This window comes from Alnus glutinosa, chromosome 9 (assembly GCF_958979055.1).
Source record: "Alnus glutinosa chromosome 9, dhAlnGlut1.1, whole genome shotgun sequence".
Lineage (NCBI taxonomy): Eukaryota > Viridiplantae > Streptophyta > Magnoliopsida > Fagales > Betulaceae > Alnus > Alnus glutinosa.
Window position 1 is genome coordinate 16,405,243 of NC_084894.1, and position 26,111 is coordinate 16,431,353.

General features: G+C 36.4%; 1 long non-coding RNA gene across 10 annotated transcripts; it reads left to right on the forward strand.

Moving 5' to 3' along the window:
• The first annotated feature begins 13,774 nt into the window (after nucleotides 1-13,774).
• On the forward strand, nucleotides 13,775-25,391 carry LOC133878009 (uncharacterized). Of its 10 annotated transcripts, none has more exons than XR_009901815.1 (9): nucleotides 13,775-14,041; nucleotides 15,432-15,618; nucleotides 15,725-15,811; nucleotides 16,267-16,311; nucleotides 17,104-17,208; nucleotides 18,137-18,250; nucleotides 18,329-18,431; nucleotides 21,273-22,570; nucleotides 25,115-25,391. It is a non-coding gene; the product is annotated as an uncharacterized LOC133878009 (long non-coding RNA). The 10 variants fall into 10 exon arrangements; XR_009901816.1 differs by having other exon boundaries at nucleotides 21,292-22,570; XR_009901818.1 differs by having other exon boundaries at nucleotides 13,781-14,041; nucleotides 21,273-21,577.
• The last annotated feature ends 720 nt before the right edge of the window (nucleotides 25,392-26,111 follow it).

A 26,111-nucleotide genomic window follows, 5' to 3' on the forward strand; every position in this document is an offset into this window, starting at 1 on the left:
AAAGGCGCCAATTGAAAACCTTAATGAGACATAATTAGGGCTTCAATCGAGCTCTAACTAAAGTATTAGTTACAACTAATATAAAGTAAAACTATATACATACAGAAAATAAATAAAGGAAGAAAGAAAATAAAAACTAGAAAGAACTTCCTTCTTGATATAACCTTTGATTCTTCCTCAAAGCATGTGTGTCTTTTTCTTCAAAGGTTAGAGGCCTATTTATAGGGATTAGAGAAGGCCTAGAAGCTCTAGAAATCCTAGAACAATTATAAATAGGTCTTCTAGTCCAAATAGAATAAATACAAGTCCTTTCCTTTTTTGAAATTTTCATCTAAGTAGGAAAAGGATTCCAAAATTCGTACAAATTTATGTTCCTTTATTGAGGGGTGATTTTGGCATGGTAAACGTGCGAATTAGGAAAAACCTATTTCTAACATATTTGTTGAATTTTTATTAGCTTTCCAATGCCACTAATTTTGTCACAATCCGATACTTGAGCTAAAAGTTATGAGTAAATTACAGAGGCGTGCTCATTTTGGATTCTTTCCAAAAATAACGAATTTTTGCCAACTTCTCTTTCCTTAGAATTTGATGGATTTTCTTCCAAAACCTGTAAAATACAAGAAAACACAAAAATAACACAAAACATCAAACTATAACAAAACTAATAGCTTAACATATGTAAATTAAGGGGTTTGAATGTGCAACATTTAGCACTTATCAACAACGCAATGTTAATTTGATTAATTCTTCTACGCTTTATTCATAACACACTACAAGAAATTCGCTCATTAGGGGCGACACTATTAGCATCGACAAAAAGTTGACGCTAATAGTCCACTATCAGCGTCGACTTTGACAGTCAACGTTAATAGTCCACTATTAGCATCGACCCCATACTCGACGCTAATTGTCCAAAAAAATGCACTATTAGCGTCAACTTTGGTATCGACGCTAATGTGTCGTTGCTAATAACCTGGCGGGAAATTTTGCCTCGCGTGGGTTAAGGAATAGCAATGACATTTCCGTATTAGCGTCCACTTTCGTCGACGCTAATAAATAACTATTAGCGTCGACAGTGTGGTCGACGCTGATGTAGCATCTAAAAAGCTAAATCAACGTTGACACCAAAAGTCGATGCTGATAACCTATTATCAGCGTCGAAATATAGGTGTCGATGCTGATAATAGGTCATTAGCGTCGACTCTGGGGTCAACGCTAATGACCCTGTGAAAAAAAAATAAAAAAAAATTTTAAAATAAAATTGAAAAGTATGCTAATAACCTATTATCAGTGTCCACTTTTAGGTTGACGCTAATGATTCTATATAACAAAAAAATAAAAATAATCATATAAACCTATACTTTTTTTTAAAAAAATAAAATAAAATTTTAACCTATAGAGAAAAAATAATTCATTTTATATTTCTATGTTTTTAATTTTTAATTTTTGGGTTAAATGTCATTTCAATCTCTGAGTTTTTAACATTTTTATAGCTAGGTTTTATTTTGTATCACAAATGGAATTTCATGTCAACCTACCACGTGGTCATATGTCTCATAAAAAAAATAAAATAAAGAAAATAGGAAATACATATACATATATACAAAAAAAAAAAAAAAAATTAAAAAATAAGGAAGGGTTTGCAAAAACCAAAAATAAAAAATAAAAAAAAAATAAAAAAAAATCTACAAAAAATTATTGATTTTCATATTATTAGTAAAGTATTCTATTTGTTCTATTTTCTAATCTTATGAATTAATATTTTCTATTTCTTTTTTTAAAAAAAAAAAAAAATATCCATGTGTCCAATCAATAATGATAAAATCAATCTGATTGATCCTCATGCATCAGTTTGATCAATCGAACTTGACACAATTGAAGGTTCAATCGAACATCCTATCTATCATAGTGAATTAGTTTGATCGATCGAACTATATGGATTTTGTATAATTTTATGCTTGTGTATTAGTCCGATTAATCCAATTGAATGATCAATCAAACTTGACACGATTAAAGGTACGTTTGATCGAACATCCAATCGATACTAATGCATTAGTTTAATCACTATAAAAAAATAAAGAATTCTGGATGGTTTCAAACCGTCCAAAAATTGGAAAAAATCGTCTGGAAAACGTTCCAGACGGTTTCGGACTGTCCAGGAAAATGCGTCGCTAATCCGGGTTATAGACAGTTTGGGTCAAACCGTCCACAATTCCAGACGGTTTGAGCCAAACCGTCCATAAAATTCTAGACGATTTTGCCCAAAACCGTCAAGAATTTGTCTTCTTTCTTTTTTAAATTTTTTTTTAAAATTATTATTTTAATATAATTATTATTCTTATTTTTATGTCCAGTCATCTGATCGAGCTTCGGTTCTACCAGAAAACTATCGGAGAGACGGGCTTCTTCGGTCATTGCCGGTCTCCTTCGGGTTCCACAGGAAATCAACGGTAGATCCGGTCACCGGGATTCAAAAAATCCTTCACAAATCAAACCCAAGAATCACAATCCAAACCCAAAATAGAGGAAAAATCCTTCACAAATCAAACAATCCTTCACAATCGAAACCTTGAATCACAATCCAAACCCAATACAAACACAAAATGTAAATGTAACTTAAGAATTTCACTTAGCCAAAAAAAGAGAGAGGAAGAGAGAACCATCCGGAAATCCATGTATTCCGACCAGATCTGTCTCTGTATCCGGACAAAGATCCGGCCGAGCGTGGATTTCGGCCAAATCCGGTCGGATATCTAACCTTCCGCTTCAGATCCGACCTTAGCAACGTTATCGACTCCGACCATGTTCAGATCCCGTCGTCCCGTTCTCATCCCCCGTCTCAGTCGCCTGCCGGAGAGGGAAGAAGAAGAACGAGAGGGAGACGGAGAGATGAGGTCGGACTCGAGAGAGAGATCTTTTTTTATGAAGGGATCTGGGTCTTTCTTTTAAAAGAAAGAAAACGAAACAAGAAAAAGAAAATGAAAAAAAAAAAAAAAAAAAACAGAAGAAAAAAAAAAAGTTCAAACGTAAGGATTTGATTAAATTTAGAGATGGTTTTAGGATAACCATCTGGGAAAAATAAAAAAAATAAAAATTCAGACGGTTTTTTTAAACTGTCTGTAAATTTAGAGAGGGTTTTAGGAAAACCATTTATAAATTTCCAGACATTTTTCCTAAAACCGTCTGGCAGAAAACAAAGAAAAAAAATTTAGACGTTTTTTTTTTAAACTGTTTGTAAATTTACAGATGGTTTTATTAAAACCGTCTAGAAATTTAAATCTCTAGACGGTTTTTCCAAATCGTCTGAAAATTTACAGACAGTTTAATTAAAACCGTCATAATTTATGATTTTACGGATGGTTTTCAAAAAACTGTCAGTAAATTTTTTTCTTCTAGACAGTTTTTAAAACTGTCTAGAAAAAAACTGTCAATAAATGAGAGTTTTTTTTTGGTAGTGAATCATTATGAGATTGAATAAACCATGATCTTATATTATTTATGATCGATCAAACTTAACATATTTCAAAGTTCGATCAATCCTAGTGCATTATTCTGATCGATCAAACTCTTGGGATTTAGTATTATCCTTATGCATTAGTATGATCGATCGAAGGATTGATCATTAGTCCGATCAATGATGATAAAATCTAATCGATCAAGCTAGTTCACAAGGATAACGCAATATCTATAGTGTTCGATCGAAAATAAAAATGAAGTATATATATTTTATATTTTTTCCTATACACACTGTGCATGTATATTAAATATGATTTTTTACAGGTTTTGCTTTTCTAAAATTTTAATAGGATTTTATTATTAAATATATATATATATATATATATATATATATATTTTTTTTTTGGGTTAAATATGCTTCTAGTCCCTGAATCTTGAAAACTTTATTTTTTTAGTCTCTCATTTTTGGGAAATGACCAAATTAGTACCTCAGTTAAGTTCTCCATCCAAAAACTAATGGCTCGCCACATGTCAACCCCTGAGGGTTGACACATGTCACAATATAAAAAATTACAAAAATAAAAAATCTTTAAAAAATAATTATAAAATTTTTAAAAAATAAAACTTAAAAAATTATTAAAAACTAAAAAAAAAAAATGAAAAAAAAGAAAAGAAAAAGAAGAGGCTGGCTGAGCCACTCCCATGATAGAAAAAAAAAAAAAAAAAAAAAAAAAAAGAAGCGTTTTGACCCTTGGGGGTGGCCGAACCAGCCCCATGGGCCAAACTGCTTCAATTATTTATTTTTTCTGCCACGTGGTTGCCGAACCACCCCCGTGGCCCTTGGGGTGGTTCAGCCAACCCCAATGGCCAAAACCCTTGAAAATGTGGTTCGGTCACCTCAGACCGATCAAGAGGGTGGCTGAGCCACCCCCTTGCCTCTTCTTTTTGTTTTTTTTTTCAATTTTTTTTAAAAGTTTTTAATATTTTTTAAAAGTTTTTAATATTTTTTAAAAGTTTTTAATATTTTTTTTTAAAAAAAATATATATATACTACAACACGTGTCAACCCTCAGGGATTGACACGTGGCAGACCATTAGTTTTTGGACGGAGAACTTAACTAAGGTACTAGTTCAATCATTTTTCAAAACTAAGGTATCATCTATGATGTGACGCTGATATTCATACTATTAGCGTCAACTAAACTCGACGATGATACGTAAACTACAACGTTTTGATAAAAAAAATTAGGCGGGTGTTCTTGGCGCTATGGAATTTTTTCAGACGAAATTTTTCCCTCTTCTCTAAATAATTAATTGTTAGTTTGTAATTGGCCACATTCTGTTGGACAAAATCACTTCTTTGTAAAGATGCTTTTTAACAGGGATTCCGCTATGCACAGTTTGCAAGTCAGAAAATTCGGTTCCCTGTCAGCCGTCCGAACGACGTGTCATACCGTCCGAACGCCCATCTGTCTAAAGCATCATCCGTCTGGACAACGTGGATTTCCTTCTAGACCTTTCCCTGTGTCGAGAAGTTTCAAACTGCTCCAGCTTGCATCTGTCAGGATGTTTCAGCAGCCCTTCCGAATGACTCTCAGTGTTCGACAAGCTTCAAGATTTCTTTCCAAAGCCTAGTTATGGGAAGATCGCTGCAACCGTCCGGACGACGTGGATTCCCGTCTGGACGCGCTCATCCATAAGGCAAGTATCGCAATTCAAATCCAGACATCTGAACGACGGTCCTCATGGTCCGGGCCCGCGTTCATCAGATATAGAAATTGCGTGCATCAAATCAACCGTTCGGACGATCATCCCCCTGGTCCGGACTCGCGAAGCCATTATAAGGAAATTACTTACAGCAGACGCGTGACCGTCTAGACGACAAGGCACCACCGTCCAGACGTGGCTCAAAAATGAGAAAGAATTTCAGCGAAATTCTCAGACAATTGATCGGACAGTTGTCCGTCCAGACGGCCCATGACTACCGTCCGGATGGCGCCTAATTTTTATCAAGCCAGACGCTCATTTGAACTGTCAACCTATAAATAGAGGTCCCTAGGCTTAAGAACAGCAAGAATTCAATATTGAATTCCATTAGTGCTTAGAGAACTATATTGTGAGATTATTAAGCTGAGTTGATCTTTCTAAAGTTGTTGCTGTGTGTGCTGTTGCTGTGCTTAATCTGAAGTCTATCTTAGGGGTTGACCCTAAGGTAAAGGATTCCATTGAAGACCCCTTCAGGTAAGAGACCTGGTTGGGAAGCGTTCGTGTTGGGTTACACGTTAGAGTGCGAGGTACGACCACTACATCAGGGGTATGTGTGTGCTACTATTTTGTAACTAGTCTTGTCTTCTGAATAGTGGATATCTTGGGTTTGGCTGCCCCGGAGTGGTTTTTCTCATATTGAGTGATAAGCGTCGAATGTTGCACATTCAAGCCCCTTAACTTATATATGTTAATTCCTTAGCATTGTTATTTGTTTGATTTTGTGTTGTTTTAATGTTTTCAGGTATTAAATAAAGATACAATTAATTTAATTGATTTTGGGCTTAAAGCACATTTTAAGAAGACTTAAAAGATATTGGTAAGCTTAACCAATCATTAGAGAAGACTTATATGATGTAGTTAAGTTTAATCAAATCAAGAGAAGGATTAAATCGAAATTTCTCCACTAAGAGTCAAAATTGGATTGAATTCAAATTTGGATTTTGCATATGTCTCAGTGTTTGGATCATAACTTTTGCGTCAGATATCGGATTGCAATGAAAAAGGTGGATTTTGAAAGCTAATAAGAAATAAAACAAATATGTTAGAAATAGATTTTCCCAAATTAGGCTGTTTACTATGCCAAAATTGCCTCGCAATAAAAGACCACAATTCTGGATGAATTTGGAATCCTTTTCCTACTTGGATTGAAGTTTCAATCTCCTACTTGGACAAGAAGACTGAAGAGACGATTTTTTTGAAATTCTAAGGGCTTCTAGGACTTGTGTGCTCTCTATAAATAGACCCTAAGCTTCAAGAGAATGGGTACTTGGGCTTGTGCTTAGATTTAGACAGAAAGTTCTTCTTGAAGGCCTGACAAGTTGAAGAGGAGAAGAACATGGCAGGAGGCCATCCCAGCACTACGATGAGCGGCTAAATTCCTAATAGGGTGTTGATGTAGCCCTTTCCAATTAACAATGGTTTAATTGTATTTTAGTATGGGATTTTCTATATGCATGATGGTTGTATAACTGTGAGAATTGATTAATGTTTATATTCAATCATTATGAATTTTGTATCTTGTCTTAGAAAGTCTTTTATATTGATTGAACTCAATCCTTCATATTTTCTCTGATTATGTGAATGATTGTTATACAATGGTTTTAATTGATATATGATCAAGAGGATTAGATAGGCCATGCCTAGGAAAGATGGATTGTACTACATCCTAGTTTAGTGTAATTTAGGTAGATAGTTCGTACTAACCGAAGATGGGTTATACTATTCTATTGATTGTGTGTATCCTATTAAAGACGTAGCTAATCCATGTCTAGGGAAGAAGGGTCGTACCGCATCTTAGTGGTTAGGTGGACGGTCCGTGCCAATCGAAGATGGATTATACTTATTCTTTAGAGGTAATTTCTTAACTACTTGAGTGAGACGAGCCCTATATCATGCATAGTATGAATTTTTCTTGATAATTTATGATTGACCATTGTTATGCGGTGAGTGGTGAAATCAATCCCCTATTCTTTATCTCATCCATATTCTATTTAAATTTATGTCTTTTACTTTTATGCATTTATTTTTAGAAAATAAAAATCAAACATTTTTTAAATTAAGTTATATTTAATCTCGATAAGCTTGATAATAATACCTACGCAGTCCTTGAGGTTCGACACCCTCTCTATAGCCTTATCCTACAAGGATTCATTCTATTGTGAGTGGTTAATTTTATTATTGATATATTTTGGTAAACAAAATACCACATCATTGAGTTTTCCACTTCGTTAACAAAAATTCTTGTGTTATTTAAATTTCGTACTGTTATTATTTTGTTAACACTTTGTGAACACACACACTTAGAAGTCAATTTCAATTTTTCAATTGGTATCAGAACTTGGTACACTCTATTGAGATTAATTTCTTGAGTGTTTTTTTGTTTTTTTTTTACTTCTATCTAAAAATGTCTCAAACTCTTAATATTGTTCCTGCCTTTGATGGTATGAACTATGACTATTGGAAGGCTCTTATGCGTTTCTTTTTAAAATATATTGACTGTTGGAGTATTGTTGAAACTGGTTGGACTAAACTAGCGGATGCAATACTCGAACTAGTCCCACAGAAAAATGCACGACTTTCAAATGATAAAGCCCTCTATGCTCTATGTCAAGCACTTTCATCGTCTGAATTTGCAAAAATTCCAAACTGTGAATCTGCTCAAGAAGCGTGGCAAATCATGGAGACAACATATGAAGGCACCAAACTTGTAAAATCTGTCAAATTTCAAATGTTGATTTCTAGATTTGAAGAAATTAAGATGTTGGACGAAGAGACATTTGGAGAGTTTTACTCCAAAATGAGTGACCTAAGAAACTCCATGGTGAGTCTTGGGAAGGCCGTTGCAGATGTAAAACTCATCCAAAAAATTTTAAGATCTTTGCCTGAGTGTTTCAGGATCAAGGTGACTACAATTGAAGAGAGCAATGATCTGGAAGAAATGAAGATTGAAGAGTTGGTGGGATCTCTTCAAACTTCTGAGCTGTCCTTGCCCCCGGTCAAAAAGCTAAAGACAATTGCCCTGAAGGCTTCTAATAAAAATTTAGAAGCCTCATCTGAAGATGACTCTGAGGAGGAAGAAAAAGCTGTGGCTATGCTGGCCAAAAATTTCAAAAGACTAATGCGAGATGACCGATTCAAGAAGAAGTTTTTTGAAAAGATGAAGAATGCTCCCAGAGAAGCTGAACCTAAGGAAGCAGAGAAGAAAGATCCCAAAGGTCCGAGATGCTTTGAGTTCTAGGATTTGGGCATATACGAGCTGATTGTGGGAACCTTAAGAAGGGCAAAGGGAAGGCATATAATGTGACTCTTAGTGATGATTCAGAAGAAGGAGAACCTCCTGAGTCAGAAAAATTTCTAGCCTTTCTTGCTCCACTTGTAGAAGAGGAGGACTCTTATTACTCAGAGCACAGTGACAATGGGGATGAACTCAAGGAGGCATACAAAACTCTCTATGTAGAGTATGAAAAGCTGAGGGAAGGACGTAAGCAGCATCTTCATGATCTGAACAGTTTGCAAACTGAGAAGAGTTCCTTGCTGCGGAAAATACAAGAGCTAGAGGAGAAGTTACTAGAGACACAGCTCCAATTAGAGAGAGTCAATGATGAAAAGCTGACTCACATGCTATCAATTCAGAAGAGCCCAACCGACAAGACTGGTCTCGGGTATGTAACTCCTCCCACTGACACTCCCTCTACCTTCAGGACTGTCTTTGTTAAGCCTGTAGTCCCAGATCCTCCCCCCACTGTTGAAGATAAAGGGAAGGACAAGCTTAATGGAGATGTTCTGGGCACTCAGAAGCCCCCTTCCATCAGAAGATCTCCCATATGTCACCACTGCGGTTTAAGTGGGCATGTTCGACCTCAATGCTCCCTTTTGAAAGCACAGAAAGCAAAGGTCTAGAAAGAAGTGCCCAGACAAGCTAATCATGGCACTAGACCTCTGATCCAGCATGAGACTCCATGGTATCAGGCTCCTTTCAAGCCCTATGGAGGCAAACACCAAGGCATCAAGCTCCTCAATATCAAGCCCCTTGGTCTTATGCACCTTGGCACCAGGCATCTCAGCATCAGCGACCTCGGTAGCAATTTGTACCTGCCAATCACAGTGGCAAATCCAAGATCAAATCCAAGCACTCTAAAAGGTCGTAGAAGGTGGAAGATGATCAATACTACAGAGAGCCACCTATTTGGATGCAAAGCATGATGGAGTGGATGGGTTAGCAGATGAAGTCCTCCCAGCAACCATCCACTGGAAGGCAAGCTTGGATCAAGAAGAAGAATAACATTCACCCCATAAGGGGGAATGGACGCACCTAGTAGGAGAAGGTGTTCATGCCTAGGATTTGGTTCCTAATCCTAAGGCATCAGGTTTGATTGTTTGACTTTTACTTGTTATATTTTGTATGCAATCTAGGAACCAATTTTGTTTTGCCCCCTATTTCTCTTGAGAGAGCATTGCAGGTACTTGTTGGGGAAGACAGAAAAAGCAGGTCGAGCAACTGTTTTTCTGTATTGGCATCATCGAGCTTACACAGATTTGATCATGCCTTGCATATGATGTCATTTTCATATAGCATTTTTTAATTAAAAAAAAAGGGAGAAATTGTATGATCTTTTCCTTTTCTTGGCATATCAGATATTGCATGTGTTTTCACCTGATATCTCAATTCTTTATGCATTAATCTACTTTGCTTAGATATGATTGAGAGTTTATGACTATATCTGCCAAGTATTTTTCATGTACACTATCCAAGACTCCTCTAAAGGTACATCTTTCCTTCTCTGACTGTTTGTTTCTAGAAATTTTGGATAAGAGAAGTGATTTTTGATAAGATGGTCAAATTGACCAAATGCTAGTTGAACCTAGAACCTAAAACTCTGGCATTTTCTCTAGGTTGCAGCATCAAAAGAATTAAGCAGTTACTATTTTGAATTTTGCACTATATATGCATATTCTGCTTATGTGCTAAATTTGCAAAATGCCTTGTCCTTCATGGTGCAAGTAAAATATTTACCTTGTCCTTCAGGGTACAAGTAAAAGAATTGGACGCTGCATCTTAGGGGGAGTGTATCAGATGAAGGTGGCTAGGCCTTAGTACTGAATAAGGTTTGACTTTTGACTAATCTTTCACTGATTTTCTCTCTTGTCTAGAAAATCTAGTTGCTTTTTGTCATATCAGTGAAAGTCATACCTTGTGCGAAAAGTCTTCACACACACACACGCATTGCATGAGTTGAGTTGTCTATTTAAATTTTCTGTCTACATGAAAATCTTTGTGCTGATTGAACTCTAAACTCTCTTTTATATCTCTACTTGGTTTTGAGATGCTATTTGATTGTTTTATCAGTTGATTATACATGAGTGTTCTAAAGCTGACCTTAGCAAAAATAATTTCTGTAAATTTTTCCTCAGTTTCTGTCTTTTCAATGTGAAGCGTCCGGACGACCTCTTCTTGAGTCTGGACAGGTGTGGCTCAGTCGTCTGGATGGGATTAATGATCCGTTTGGATGGCGACCCCACAGCCTCTATAAAACATGGCCGCCGCATTTTCTCACTACCCCACAAAATCTCTCATCTAGCTTCTAACGAGCAATTTCTCGCGAGTTTTTGCATTATCTCGCTCTCTTTTGTATTTTTGTGCAAATCTCTCACATTCCAGGTATTCTTCTAACTTTATTCTTTTCAGTCTAGTTTAAACTATTAGAATTTTGATTATTTTGGGAATGTTGTTGAGAGTATATCTGCTATGTGGGATTATCTGGTTCGGTATTATTGTGGACTGTATTGTGATATTTTTTGTTCGTAATTTTTGGAACATTCCCTTTTACTGCTGTTATAATGCCAGATTTTCTATGTGCACTAACAAGATTATTTCCTTTGGATTATTCTTGGCAAATCTTGTTGGTTTCTTTTTGCAGAATCATGTCTACAGGCAATCCACAGCGCAGAGTCTGCCAGAGGACAGAGGGAGATAGAGCAGCCCTCAAAGCCAAAATTATGGACCGATCAGTCATTGCCGAGAGGAATGTGGTCTGTTCCGATATCATGGTGGCTCCTCTGGATAGTATCCACGACATTATCCAGACTTATCATTGGGGATACCTACACTCATGTGCTTGCGTTGTGTACACCAGGCTAGTCAGGCTGTTCTATACCAACCTTGAGGTGGTACAGGATGATGACCACGGGTTGGTGCTTCAATCCACTGTTGGAGGGCATACTATCATTGTTGATCCCCAGATCATCAGTCAATTCATAGGAATCCCTGTTCTCCAGATCCCTGGCAGCCCATATAATGAGGTGGTCATACCTCCTTCTCTGGATGATCTTCGAGCATTCTTTCATGCCATTCCCCAGGGGGAAGAGCGCGCCATCACCATCAGGATCGGTGACTTATCCGCTCCTCACCGCATGTTGGCCAAGATTGTTCAGCACAACCTATGGCCTGTTGTCAGGCACAGTGACTTGATTTTGAAGAGAGCCCAGTTTGTCTATGCTATCAGTCTTCGCTTGTCGTTCTGCCTATGCAAGCATATTTTGGGTGTTATTCTGGAGGCCTGTGATGAGGGCAGTGCCAGTCTTCCATTTGGCTGCCTACTCACACAGATTATTCTGCAGTCAGGCATCAGTATTGCTAGCGAGCCAAAGATGAAGATCCAGGATCCCCACAGCAAGCAGACTCTGATGAACTCAAATGCTCAACTGCGACGCGATGAGCAGGATGATGGTGTGCCCCCGCCTCCTCCTATTCCTGTCGGCATTCTATATGTGGCGTCTTCTTCTCAGACTGTTCCGCCACCACAGCCAGATGTCAGCTATTCACAGATTATGGAGGCATTGGCTTCTATTTAGGGGGGCATGAGTTCTATGCAGCTCTCCATGTCATCCATGCAGTAGTCCATCTCAGCCATGCAGCAGAAGGTTCACTCAATCAACCTTCGTGTGGAGCAAAATTAGATTGATCTCTGGGATTGTTTCAAGTTCCACCACCCGTCCAACAGTGATGGCGAGGATGATGCGCCGAAGGCCGAGGCTACTTAAGCTTATTTTGTTTTGTTGTTGTTTTATTCTTTTGAGACATTTGTGTTATCTTTTTGATAATCTGCTACATTTTAAACTCCTGGATATTTTATTGCTCTGTTTACCCTGGTCCTTCTGAGACCTTTAGGAGGAGTAATTTCTGGTGTGTTTTTTTTTTTTTTTTTTTTTTTTTTTTTTTTTTAATGACTATGTTTTACCCTTTTTCCCTTTGTGACAAAAATGGGGAGTAGTTTTTGACTTGGATCGGGATTGTATTTTTAAATCGGTCAAGTGATGTTTGTCCTAGAATGACCAAAGGGGGAGTTTGTTAGTTTGTAAATGGCTACATTCTGTTGGACAAAATCACTTCGTTGTAAAGATGCTTTTTAACAGGGATTCCACTATTCATAAGTGCTTCAAGTAGATTATGCACAGTTTGCATGTCAAAAAATTCGGTTCCCTGTCAGCCATCCGGACGACATGTCATACCGTCTAGACACCCATCTGTCTAAAGCATCATCCATCAGGACAACATGGATTTCCGTCCAAACCTTTCCCTATGTCGAGAAGTTTCGAACTACTCCAGCTTGCATCCGTCTGGACGTTTCAGCTACCCGTCCAGAGGACTCTTAGTGTTCGACAAGCTTCAGGATTTCTTTCCAAAGCACAGTTATGGGAAGATCGCTACAACCGTCCAGACGACATGGATTCCCATCCGGACGCACTCATCCATAAGGCAAGTATCGCAATTTAAATCCAGACGTCCGAATGACAATCCTCATGGTCCGGACTCGCGTGCATCAGATATGGCAATTGCGTGCATCAAATCAACCGTCCAGACGATCATCCCCTTGTCCGAACGGGCGAAGCCTTTATAAGGAAATTACTTGCAGCGGATGTGCGCTTGTCCGAACGACAGGGTACCACCGTTTGGACGCGGCTTAAAAATAGGAAAGAGTTTCAGCGAAATTCTCGAACAATTGATCGTACAATTGTTCGTCCGGACAGGGCCTAGTTTTTATCAAGCCAGATGCTCATTTGAATTGTCAGCCTATAAATAGAGGTCCCTAGGCTTGAGAATATCAAGAATTCGGTATTGAATTCCATTAGTGCTTAGAGAGCTATATTATGAGATTATTGAGCTGAGTTGATCTTTCTGAAGCCGTTGCTGTGTGTGCTGTTGCTGCGCTTAATCTGAAGTCTATCTTAAGGGTTGGCCCTAAGGTAAAGGATTCCATTGAAGACCCCTTCAGGAAGGAGACCTGGTTGGGAAGCGTTCGTGCTCGGTTACATGTTAGAGTGCAAGGTACGACCCTGCATTAGGGGTATGTGAGTGCTACTACTTTGTAACTAGTCTTGTCTTCTGAATAGTGGATATCCTGGGTTTTGCTACCCCAAAGTGGTTTTTCTCATATTGAGTTTTCCACTTCGTTAACAAAAATTCTTGTGTTATTTAAATTTCGCATTGTTATTATTTTGTTAACACTTTGTGCGCACACACAATTAGAAGTCAATTTCAATTTTTCATTAATCTTCTCCACTTTCTTCACTTTCATCTTCTCCACTTTCTTCGGCATTTCTAGACATTTCTCTCTCTCTCTCTCTCTCTCTCTCTCTCTCTCTCTCTCTCTCTCTCTCTTTCTGTCTCTCAAGTCCCTCTCGAGTCTCTCTCTCACGCTCTCTCTTTTCCCCTCGACAGCCGTACTACCCGGGTGTCGTTTCTAGCTCCGCCGACCGCTTCTCCGGCAGCCTTCAACCATCTCATTTGTCTGAGATTTGCACTTCAGCTGCACCGGTAATAAATTTCATATGGTCAATTTAATTTTTTGGGTAAAGATTTGATTTTTCTTACTTTTCTTACCATTTATGGTTTAGAGAAATTTCTCGCCATAGCTCCGTGGAGCAAATTGATATATGTGAGATAGATAAGATGGTCATTGATGTAAGTAGATGATGTTGTCTGCTCCAAATTCGAAAGGTCCAAACGTAACTCTCTTAAATGTCACGGACCCTGTGCTAAAATTGGGTTTGGTGGAAATTTTGTGAAGAGAGAGGTTTGTGTTTGGTGTGAGAGAGCTTTTGCCTTATTGGTTCCTTTTTTTTTTTTTTTTTGGTTTTTCTTCGGAGGGGTGGTTGGAAAGCCAATGCAAATTGAGGAGGCTGTGGAGGGACTGTTGGGTGTTTGTTGAAGTGAATGAGAAAGAGTGTGCTCCTTGTCGTGGGCTTGCCCTGAAGATGTCTTGTTCTCCACCTCTCTTGCTAGCTATCTTGACAGTACTCTCTTTTCCTTTGCTTTCTTTGTGTTTGTTCGCCTGTCTGAAGGTTGGATTTCAATCCAAATGCAAATGGGTTGCTAAATGATTTGCTAATAACATTGGGTTTTGAATGTTTTTCTGAAATCTAATTGATTTTCAAAGTTTTGTTTTTTCCTCTTATTACTATTGGGTGCAATTGCTTTGTAGAATTCAATGGAATAGGTTTATTATTTGGTTACTGTTTGACTTAGAGATTCTTTTTGCACTCTTTTATTGGGTTTTTTTATCAGTTTTTATATATAGGGGAACCTCTAATGTTTTGTGGCTAAATGACTTTCTTGAAGAAAAAGACAATATTGATGACAACTAAAACTAGGGAATAACAGACGAAGATTAGAACAGAAAAAAGAAAAAAAAATGTTGTATAACATTAAAGCCCTCTTTTTTGCTGGTGTTTATATACTCCTAAATTTGAAGATTTGGAAGTAACTTCCTGCAGTTCAACTAATGACATCAGAAATATCACCTTCCAATATAATGCAACAATAATCAAGTATGGTTGCTTCACTTAGGCTAATTGAAAAGCACTCTTTCTGGAATTGTTCTGCTTGCAAAGTATGAAAGTCAAGCTACTTTAACTATTTCTCATAATTTCACCCAATAGGACCCAGATGCGTAAGGAGCATCTAATTAAGTCATGCTTGATAAATTTTAACTCTTGAAAAATCTATTTCCCTTGAACAAAGGTTGTGGATTATTCATAAAAAAAAATAATAAAATAAAATAAAATAAAATTGAGGACTAATACTAGACATCAGAATGTGATTGGTGCTCCAGTAAGCTCTTACTTGACATTTTCCAATGTCAAAATACCTTTTTTTTTTTTTTGGTGAGTTAATGAACTGATTGTCTTGGTTTCTTTTATTTTAGGTCTCTAAAAAGTTTTTTCTCGAGTTAGCTGTTGGCTTTGAGGATCCTCATGTTCACCATCATATTGGTGATGATATGTTCAAAATAGTGTGGTTGCTTTTTTCCCTCTTTAATTTGGTTTCTGTTGAATCGGCCTGGGTAAGCTGGAATCTATGGATTTAGGTTTTTGATATTCCAAATATTACACGTACGTATTAAGTTGATCTATGAGTATTTGTTAAGTTCTGAAAATTTGGTGTTCTTTTCTTAACATGCTTGAATTTGGATGACTGTCTTGGTTTCTTTTTTTTTAGGTCTCTAAAAAGCTTTTTCTCGAGTTAGCTGTTGGCTTTGAGGATCCTCGCCCCCTTTTTAATTTGGTTTCTGTTGAATCGGCCTGGGTAAGCTGGAATCTATGGATTTAGGTTTTTGATATTCCAAAAATTGTACCTATTAAGTTGATCTGTCAATATTTGTTAAGTTCTGAAAATTTGGTGTTCTTTTCTTAACATGCTTGAATTTGGATGCATTACTTTCATGTTGATTAGAAGCTGTATTTTATGAGATTTTGTTTGGTCAGCTATTGTAATTTTGGTGCCTTCTTTTTTCTGATGATATAATTGGTGAGTAGTAGTTTTGTTATGTTATTCCAGTGTTGCAACCAAACATTCTGCTTCCAAAAAAAAGAGAAAATGTAACTTTAAAAGCTTTTATGTACCAGAAGTTTGGTTTGAGATTTTTCATGTGGATTAGAAGCTATATTTTATGAGATTTTGTAAGATTGTAATTTCTCATCTCCATACATGCCATCATAAATTATGTGCTGACAAACATACTTGTAATTTGCTTTACTCAGTTGAAACGGATCTTCAGGCAAGAGCAAAATTCAAGTATGAGATACGTATGTCATATTCTGATGCAGTTGATTTCCCTTTGAATTTTAGTAGAATTTTGTGTTTCCGAATAAGAGGTGACTGGCGTCGTGAAATACCCCCTGTTAGAAGTGGCATGACAAGTAAACTTTGGAACTCTTTCATTCTAGGATTTCCACCTTAAAAATGCAATTCATTAAAAAGTATGATAGCTATCTTGCTATAGGGCTTTTTGTCCATATCTTCCCTGTGAACCCAAAACATAAGGACATGGAATTAATGGCGATACATTTTTTGTAGCTGATATATGCCTCATTGGAGATCTTAGATGGACTCATTTTGAAAATCAATTCCGCACATTGGAAGTTTCTCTAGGATGTACCCCTGTGTAAATCATGGTACCTAATTGAGGCATGCCTGCCTGCTTTATTGGGTATTCACTTTTATAGCTTTACATACATTATGTTTTGTAAAATTCACAGAATATATACTCTTCCTTCGGGAATTCTCTCTCCCTCTCTGTCTCTGTCTCTGTCTCTGTCTCACTCTATTTGTGTATGTGTGTGTCTATCTAATTGTTTTATTTCTCAATGTTCTGTTATTTATCGTTTATTATTTTTATTACTACTTTTTCTTAGCTACTTTGGATCATATTACTGGCTTCTTGTGCTGCTCTTATTATTCAATCCCTAGCAACGAATCTTGGGGTTGTCACAAGCAAGTGATATATGTTAGTCTACTTTTTACTGTACGTATCCCCAAGTTATCTGCTTACTGTCTTTTTTCCTCTTCTCTTTTTATGTGTTGGTTTGTGATTTTAGGAAAGCATTTAGCGGAGCATTGTAGAGCTGAATATGATAGGGTGCCAAACTTCCTCCACTGGGTTCTTGCTGAAATTGCTATTGTTGCGTGTGACATTCCTGAAGGTAAGGGTGCTTCTTACTTTGAAATTGAATACAGGATATCGAAAGTAATGTGCTACTCAACTCATAAAAATTAAAAGCAGCTAAAAACTCTAGTTACACTGATTAGGTGCTTAACTATGTAAATTAGAGCTTCCACTAATTTAAAGAAATTAATAGACGCCACTAGCTAAGCTGTCCCAAACAACTCAGGGACAACCCATATTCCTTTAGTATCATGAATAATGTTGTTGACCTCATACTAGAGCTATTACAAGTTTGTTGTTTTTTGCATATTATCTATATCATGAGCCAAATGAATGGTTCATAATGCATGCTCTGATATTCTAGTGCCACCAAACACCGGTGTTTTACTTACTTGGAAGAGCTTTTGGGCTTGCATACTAAATTTTTAAAGACTTCACATTTGTCATCTCTATCTTAACTTTTCACACATTAACATGTGAACTCTTTTTGCTTAATTTTTTTATTCTAGTAATTATTTTTTATTGGTAAGTTATACAAGCAGCCAGTGGGTCTTGAATCTATCGGTTCACCCTTTACCTTGTTTAATAGGGGGAGGAGATGTCATTTAAGCTATTTTTGTAGGTCAATACATACAACCTTTTGGCTTTAAAGTAACTATGGATGAGTTGACTGGGATATAGGAGCTCCATTTTCTTTCCACTACTAGTCATTCTTAGCATTCTGGGTGTTTTTACTATGTTTTTAACTTAATGATTGTTAATGTATTATAATTTATTGTTTTGTCTTGGTTCCTATTCTTTTAAGCCCTCTAATTGGTTGTGGTGGGTTTTTTGTATATATATTGGTAGGGAAGAGGGGTGGTCGCTTCTGACATTAGGCAGTAATATTTTCCTGAATATATTGCCCTTCCTAATCCAAGGCTTCTGACATGGCCTATTAATTTATGCTCTTTGGTGTATTTAAGGGACCATATGAGCATATGTATGAACAGTAAGAGGAGTTCCAGCAGGAGCTGAAATTGAAGGTTCGAGACATATTAACACAACAAGAATGGCGAAGGTGAAAAATGCAGATGAGGGTATGCTGAAAGCTCTGTTATTTCCTTGTTTCTATTGACTGTTTTCATTTTTGGCTTCATATTCTCATGATCATGTAGATATCAGAAGAGGAAGGTATATTGAAGGAGGATGAAGAAGAAACAAAAGAGATATGGAAGAGAAAGCATGAGCACGAGGAGTAGTGGGACAAGAGGACAAAGGGTTTGTTTCCATCACTCTCTTCTAAGGGAGTTCAATAACAGATGCTTGTTTATGTTGCTAGTTTTCATATTGTTTGCCATAACTCTTTGGAATGTTCTGCTGAAAATTAGAGAAAAATGAAATGTAGATGTTCTATTGTAATTATCTTATTGGAGTAGATTTAAAAAGAGTAATACCAAGTTAGATTTTACAGAATAATGACAACTTTGTCATCCCTGTTTAGGAAGCTTATGATGCTTGGTGAAAGTGGGATTGGTAAAGGGGGAGTGAAAATGGAAGGTGGTGTGATCAATGAGTGGAAGGATATTCCTATGGAGCTCTTGTTGCAATGGCAATATACATTGCCATGCTTTTGTTGCCATTGCCATAGAATCAATCTATGTTCTTTTATATTGTCAACATATGATAAGCTGAGACACATTGTTTGGCAGGATGATGATCAGCTTTAGGAAAGGCCTAGTTGTGACATGTCTGGTTCTTCCCAAGTGAATACATGTGTTTTGGGTTGGTTTAGTACTGGTGTATGGTAATTGTGGGGACTATTTGTTTTGTATTGTCTTATTTAGGGAGTAATGTGCACCTGTGTGATTGTGAGGGTACTACTGTACTAGATTTCCTTCTGATAATGGTTTGCATATTATATATATATATCTTAATTTTTAGGGTATTAGCGTCGATCCAGTCTAATATCATCAAAAAAATATTTTTTTTTTAAATTTTTTTTTAGGTATTAGTGTCAACTATGTTGACGCTAATGGCCTATTATAAAATATATATATTATAATTTTTAGACTATTAGTGTCAACCCAATCGATGCTAATAGCCTATTAATTTTTTATTTTTTATTTTTAAATATTTTTAGGGTATCAGCGTCCACAAGTGTCGACGCTGATGATAGACTATTAGTGTCAACCAAGGTGTCGACACTAATAGTATACCTATCAGTGTCGACTTGTGATATATGTGTTACATGTTTTAGCGTCGACTACATAAAGCATTAGCGTCGACATATGTCGACGCTAATAGTGTATCATCAGCGTCGACCCTTAAGTCGACGCTAATGATCATCAGCGTCGGGCTTTTAGCGTCGACTTATTAGCGTCCAAAAGTTGACGCTAATGCTCATTAGCGTCAACTTTTGGACTTTTAGCGTCCACTAAGAGTCAATGCTAATGAGCAAAATTTTTGTAGCGACATTACAACCTTTAAATGTAGGAGCTATTACAACGTCCTTAAGGAGAGTTTGGGCTGAGTTATTAATCAAGCAACTCTTATGGAAATACTCTTAAGAAAATACATACTTTATAGTACGTACTAATGACTAAAATTGACTTATACTACTTAACGTGGAAACAACGACTAACAAGGAAAAAAAGAGAATAATGATTACATGGAAAGAAATAAGATAGTTACTACTCTTAACATATATGTATTTTCCCAAATCAAGAGAGGATTGTAACACTCAAATACTTAATTGAAATAGGAGGTGAATGACGGAGACAAAGTTCGAATTATGGACTTTTTCTTTGATTCTATGTCAAATCACTATTTGTCTAAAAAGACAAAGATATAGAAAGAGGTAAATTTAATCATTTAATTGATACTTTTGTTAGAACATATATACATATTATGCTCAAATATGGTAAACACCATACTGTTCCTCCCATTAAGGAAACAATATTATTAATTGATTTAAAATCAATTAAACGATTCCATTACGGTAATTTAAATTAATAGAAATTACCATAACTGTAATACCGTATATTATATTTATTAATTAAAATATAATAAATACCGTATATGTGGCATACAGGTCATATATAGAGATAATATCTTACATTCTCCCACTTAGCCTTTACGACACATGTTATGGTATTAGGTTCTTTAGTTTGGCCAGTCATTTATGGAATCCTCCCACTCAAATAAAAATGTTTCACATGAATCATGGCGGTAAAACCATTATAAAGTAGGTCGTCCCTTCCATGTATAACAGTGTAACACATTCCTTACATGAGTACTTTATGGATAGTCAAGCTTTATGAATGAACTTCCTATAAGTCATTCAGATCCAACTTTATTTATCCTCATGGAGAAAATAACAAATGTGCACAAAATCTTTTTGATAATAACTTCATGTCTATAGACCAAAAAGAGACAAACTAAGCAAAAATTGAATTATTAAGTCTCATATACTCCGCATGACTTTATACTTTCTTTACTAGTAAAGTTTTAGTCATGGGATCCGCAATCATTAATTCAATACTTATATGCTCAATAGACTCTTTATGTCTCTTAATGTTATCTCTCGTACTGAGATACTTGATGTCGATTTACTTATGCTTTTGTTCTTTATTCTTATAAAAGAAAAAATTATAATAGAATTACTGGAGAGTATCTTTATGGTCTAACTATAAAATCGACATATTGAGACTTTCAACAAAATGTCTCATCCATCATGCCTATTTAATGAGTTCATAGCATGCAAGAATTTCAGCTTTCTTGGTAGACGTAGCAATTATAGTTTGCTTATTGCATCTCCAGAATATATCCCTTAATAAGAAAATAAATCTTGAAGTTGACTTTCTACTACCTACACAATTCGCAAATTCAGAATTGAATAACCAACCACCTCCAAATGGTAAGTGTATCTTTAGGTTAAGTTGTACTTCTTGGTTCCTTGCGTATACCGCAAGACTTTATTTGCAACACTATATTGACCCAGTATTCTTACAATCAGTCCAATGCAGTAGGTTTCATAATGCAGATGCTTATTGTTAGTTTGTGATTGACTACATTATGTTGGACAAAATTACTTCTATGTAATGTTGCTTTTTAAATCAGGGATGCTGTTTTTATTCAGAGTCTACATGTCGATTATGTGCTTCAAGAAGACTCTGTGCGGATTACAAGACAGAGAAGTTGAATCCCTTGCATCCGTCCGGACGTCCCTGTCAATCGTCCGGATGCTCTTCAGTTAAGCAACATTTGTTCAAAAGATTTGGTTATTTCGTCCGGACTCCCATCAGTGTCCAGAAGCTTCAAATTGTGTAAGCTTGCATCCGTTCAAACGTCGCTACAATGGGTCTGAACTCTCTTCAAAGTTCCAAAAGAATCCAGCGTTCAAGTGCATCCATCCGAATGATGTGGTAATACCATCTGGATGCCAATCCTTATTATGGAAATTATGTGTAGCTAAAGTGCAACCGCCTGGACGCTAGGGCACCACCGTTCGGACGTGGCTCTATTCAGGAAAGAATTTCAGGGAATTTAGAAAGACGGTTGCACATTTGGCCGTCTAGACGCCCTCAGCTATCGTCCGAATGCCGCCTAGAGAAAATCAATTCAGACTTGATTTAGGTCTTCTATAGCCTATATATAGAGGCCTCTACGCGTGTACAATGTACAGAATTCGGTATTGAATTCTCTATAGCTTAGAGAGGGTGTTTAGGGAGATTTGAAGATCTACTAGCTCTTTAACTGTTGCAAGTGTGTGATTTGATCAGCTGTGAAGTCTATCTTAGGGAGGAGTCATAAGGTAAAGGATTTCAATGAAGACCCTTCAAGTAGGTGACTTGGTTGGGAGGCGTTCATGTTGGGTTACACGTCAGAGTGACCGCTTGCCCCAAATCATGGTTTTTCGCTCGTCCGTTCGGTACGAAATTCAAAAGGCATATAGGTCCAGTTGAGGCGATCATGTGAACACGCAGAACTTGTCATTTGGAGTTCGATTCCCAACCCCCGACCCCCAATGTTCGGTTCAGAAGGCCAGCTTTTTTTGGAAAGTCCAGAATACCAGATTTGGAGCAAACGGTCACAGAACGGATCAAAAAATTTTGGGGACATCCCCGCTGATAATATCTACACCGTCGCAAAATTTTATGCCAATCAGAGACTGCATAAACGCTACATTGGTAAATAATCTAGCCATGAATGATTTGATAGTTCAAAGGATGGCTCAGATATATCATGACATGGGATGGGATATCCCACTTGAGGATTTTTCCCCTGCACAACCTGAGGAGGGACAACCTGATGTTCCAAACATGGAACAACCAGAGATCCTGGCCCCCATTGAGCATTGGGAGGAGATTCCTGCGTCACCGGTAGAGAGTGTTTTCTGTAATACTAAAGACAAATAGGTAACAAAATATGTTAATTTCTATAGTTTATTAATTAGTAACATGCTTATTAGGATTGCAAATTTCGAGGACGAAATTTCTGTAAGGGGGGTGGGATGTAATGCCCAGAAAATTAGAGAGTAAAAATACACATAGGTTAATGATCTTTAAATGCTAAAACACCTATAATTGTGTAAGTGCGTGTGTACATGTTTAAGATTAAGTATGGTTGAGCAATTTGTTGAATAATTAACCATATATGAATTTTTTAACCAAAGCAATTTATAAACACATATGCTGATTTGGTACAGGAAGCAATTTCTGTGTAATACGGTGTTTCGTGTGAGTGAGAGCTGTCAATTTTAATTTATTAAATCTGTAACCCAGCATGGTTTAAGCATTTCAGAGGATCATAACTAAAGGAAATAAACTTAGTTACGATTAAATGGTAGTTAAAAAGAATGGAATCTAGTTTGTTATAGATAAAAACCCTTGAAGTCAAGTCTCGAGTCTTCATCCGAATCCTCCACCTGCAGTTAATCCAACCATTAGATTGAGTTTTTGTTGACTTAATCTTAACCTTCCAAGTGTTCTATATAAAGAGCTTATTGATCAACCAAAATTGCACCAAAGAAAACTGAATTCCAGCAAGAAATTCCTCTGTTTATTCTCGGTAGATTGCAGGAACTTTGTTACTGTAATTTCTGTGTTCTTCCTGTTTTTCCAGCACTTGTAAAACCAGAAATGGGATCTTGAATTATCACTTATTTCCCAACCATACAGCAGAAATAGAAATCAGAAACTTCCCCTGTTTTTGATTCAAAAACCGGCAAACACAATTCACTTCCAAGTATTTTATCTTGGACAGCAACTCTTCCTCCCTTCTTTGAATTGTTTTGTCCAAAAGTTGGTGAGTAATTCCTTCCATTAATTTCCAGAAATCAGTATCTATTCAGCCTTATTCATGATTCTGCACTCCCCCTCTTCCTCGAGATATTATTGCTGAAGGCCTGAATGTATATATGTATATAAGTGACGTTCTCTTTTTCTCTTCTTGTTGAAAGCAGAGAAGTCTTCCTTTGAGGGCAGAGTCTGATCATCAACAGAAAACTAGTGAGTATATAATGACTTGAGAACACTTATATATATGTATATTAATGGATAAAAGCGGCTAGGAAGAGATCAAAGTGAAAATAAAAATATTGCTGCCTTTAAATAGTTGCTGTCATGAAAATATGTTGCTGTCAAGAAGAAATTCTGCTGTGAATTGGTTGATTGCCGTGAGTGTAAATGATGTGCATGTGTCTAAAAAGGTAGTTTGCATGTGATAAAAATATATATATATGGTGAAAGTGATAAGTGCTGTGATAAAGAAATCAAGAGTTAATTAAAAGATGAAGACACTTGTAGAGTAATGCATATATTGCTGTCATGGGATGTTTGTTGTTATGTAGTGGCTGCCGTGATGAGTACATGCTTAAAGAAAATGGGGGTGTTTTGCTTGTTGAATATATATATATATATATATAGGTGCAAGTGACCTGAGTGTGCGTTAACGTGTTAAGGTGTGAAGAAAGCATTTTGTGCTTATGTGTTGTGCTGCCAAACGAGTGTGTTTAATAGCAGGTCTTGTGTGTGTGTTTTAGTTTAACAAGTGGTTTTTGTTGGAAAAGAGAACAAGGCTTGTGTCTTTGTTAAAAATGCTAGGCTATTATGGGTCCCACGTGGGCTTGTTTTAATATATATATTAGTAAATTCTAAAAATGGTTATATTGGGTTAATTTATAAAGGGAAAATACTTCCAAAACATTATTATACTATTTAATTTTATATAGAATTATTAAGGAGTTTCTTGGACTAAATTAAGATTAATATAACAACTATAACCTTTGTAAAGCTTAATCGAATAATAACAAAATAAAAAAATATTCATATAGTACTTTTTACTGATTTATTATTTGCATGGATATAATTATGTAGTTTTACGGATAATCTTTGGAGCGAGAATAGTAAGTATCTTTATACTTAATGAGGACGAAGTTGGTGGATTTTTCCATAATATTGTGTTTACTACTTTATTTAATTTGTTTGTGCATGTGAATATACATGTTTTATATTTTAATTAAACTGGTTAATAACAAAGCTAGTGAATGCAGCGGAGGGTGAAGGTATTGCCAGTGGGACCTTTGGTTCCCGTAAAGATAATAATAATCAAATGATGTAACCGTAAGTTTACAGGCCAGCTAGAACCTTTGGTTCCTAGTCCCTGATAAAATAAGCTTTAAGTGAGAGTTGGCTAATACAGCGGGAGGTGAAGGTATTGCCAGCTGGGACCGTAGGTTCCCACAACACGCTAATCCGGACCATTGGTTTCATCACGAGAGGAGTGTAAAAGTTGATAATTAAACTTTAAAATTGTCATGCCATTTCCTTATTTATTTATTTGTTTTATTTCATTGTGTTGCATTTTATAAATAAATCAGCATTCATTATATTATTGGAAACAGTGGACTCACTTAGGTATTTTGTATTTCTGTTTTCTTTTTATATTATATATTATTACAGGATATGAGGAGGAGGAGTACCAGGATTACCCAAATCCTTAGGTGGATCCAGTTGTCAATACTTGAGGCTAGCTTGCCTCCATTTTGTGGACTGCTGTGTTCCAGTCGTTTATTATATTATCTTGAGAACGATATTTATATTTCTGTTGGTGTTTATTAGCTATACTCTAGTTATTTTGGCTTGTAAATTATTTGTGCCTTGTGTGGCACAAATACTATCTTATGTGTAATTATTCAGTTACACTTTATATATTTATTTTGAGGTATTTCAATTAGAAGCTCTGATGTGTTATTTAATTCCAAGTCTGTTGGATAAAAAATATATATTCCGCTGCCAATTTATAACTCTGATGATGTCGTAATGTCACGTGAAAAATCGAAATTTTCACTTACGCCTTTTTATAAAAGGCGGGGTTTTACAGAGTGGTATCAGAGCGATTTGCTCTGAGGACCCTAGACTTGACCCTAGCATAGAATTAAATATAACACGAAGAGCTATAGGAATACAAAAGTATTTTTGTTTATAGTTACTAAGTTTAAAAATAGAATTTTACAAGTTTTAGTATAAGAATAAAATTCCTTAACATGCTTTGTTGGATGGATGCATCTATGCACTTCAAATTATATTGTTTGCCATATGATTGGTTTATTGGTTGGTTTTAAGTGTTATATTGATTGTCTTTTAAAAAAGAGAATGATTTTGTTTTATAAAAAATGTGGGATAACCATTCCTTTAAATACAGAATCATGCCTCCTAGACGCCGTCCTCTTTGTGATTTTAACCAAGATCCACGTCACGATGAAAATGGTGACGAAGAGCTACCACCTCCACCTCCACCTCCCCAATTCAATGATGGAATACACCCAGCCTTAGTTCAATTCATGGCTGACATGACAAGGCACTTTGCCGAAGCTGTATCACGGATTGCACGACCCAATGATCGAGTTGAACCCATAGGTTACTCACTACGTGACTTTTCTAGTTATCATTTTCGAAC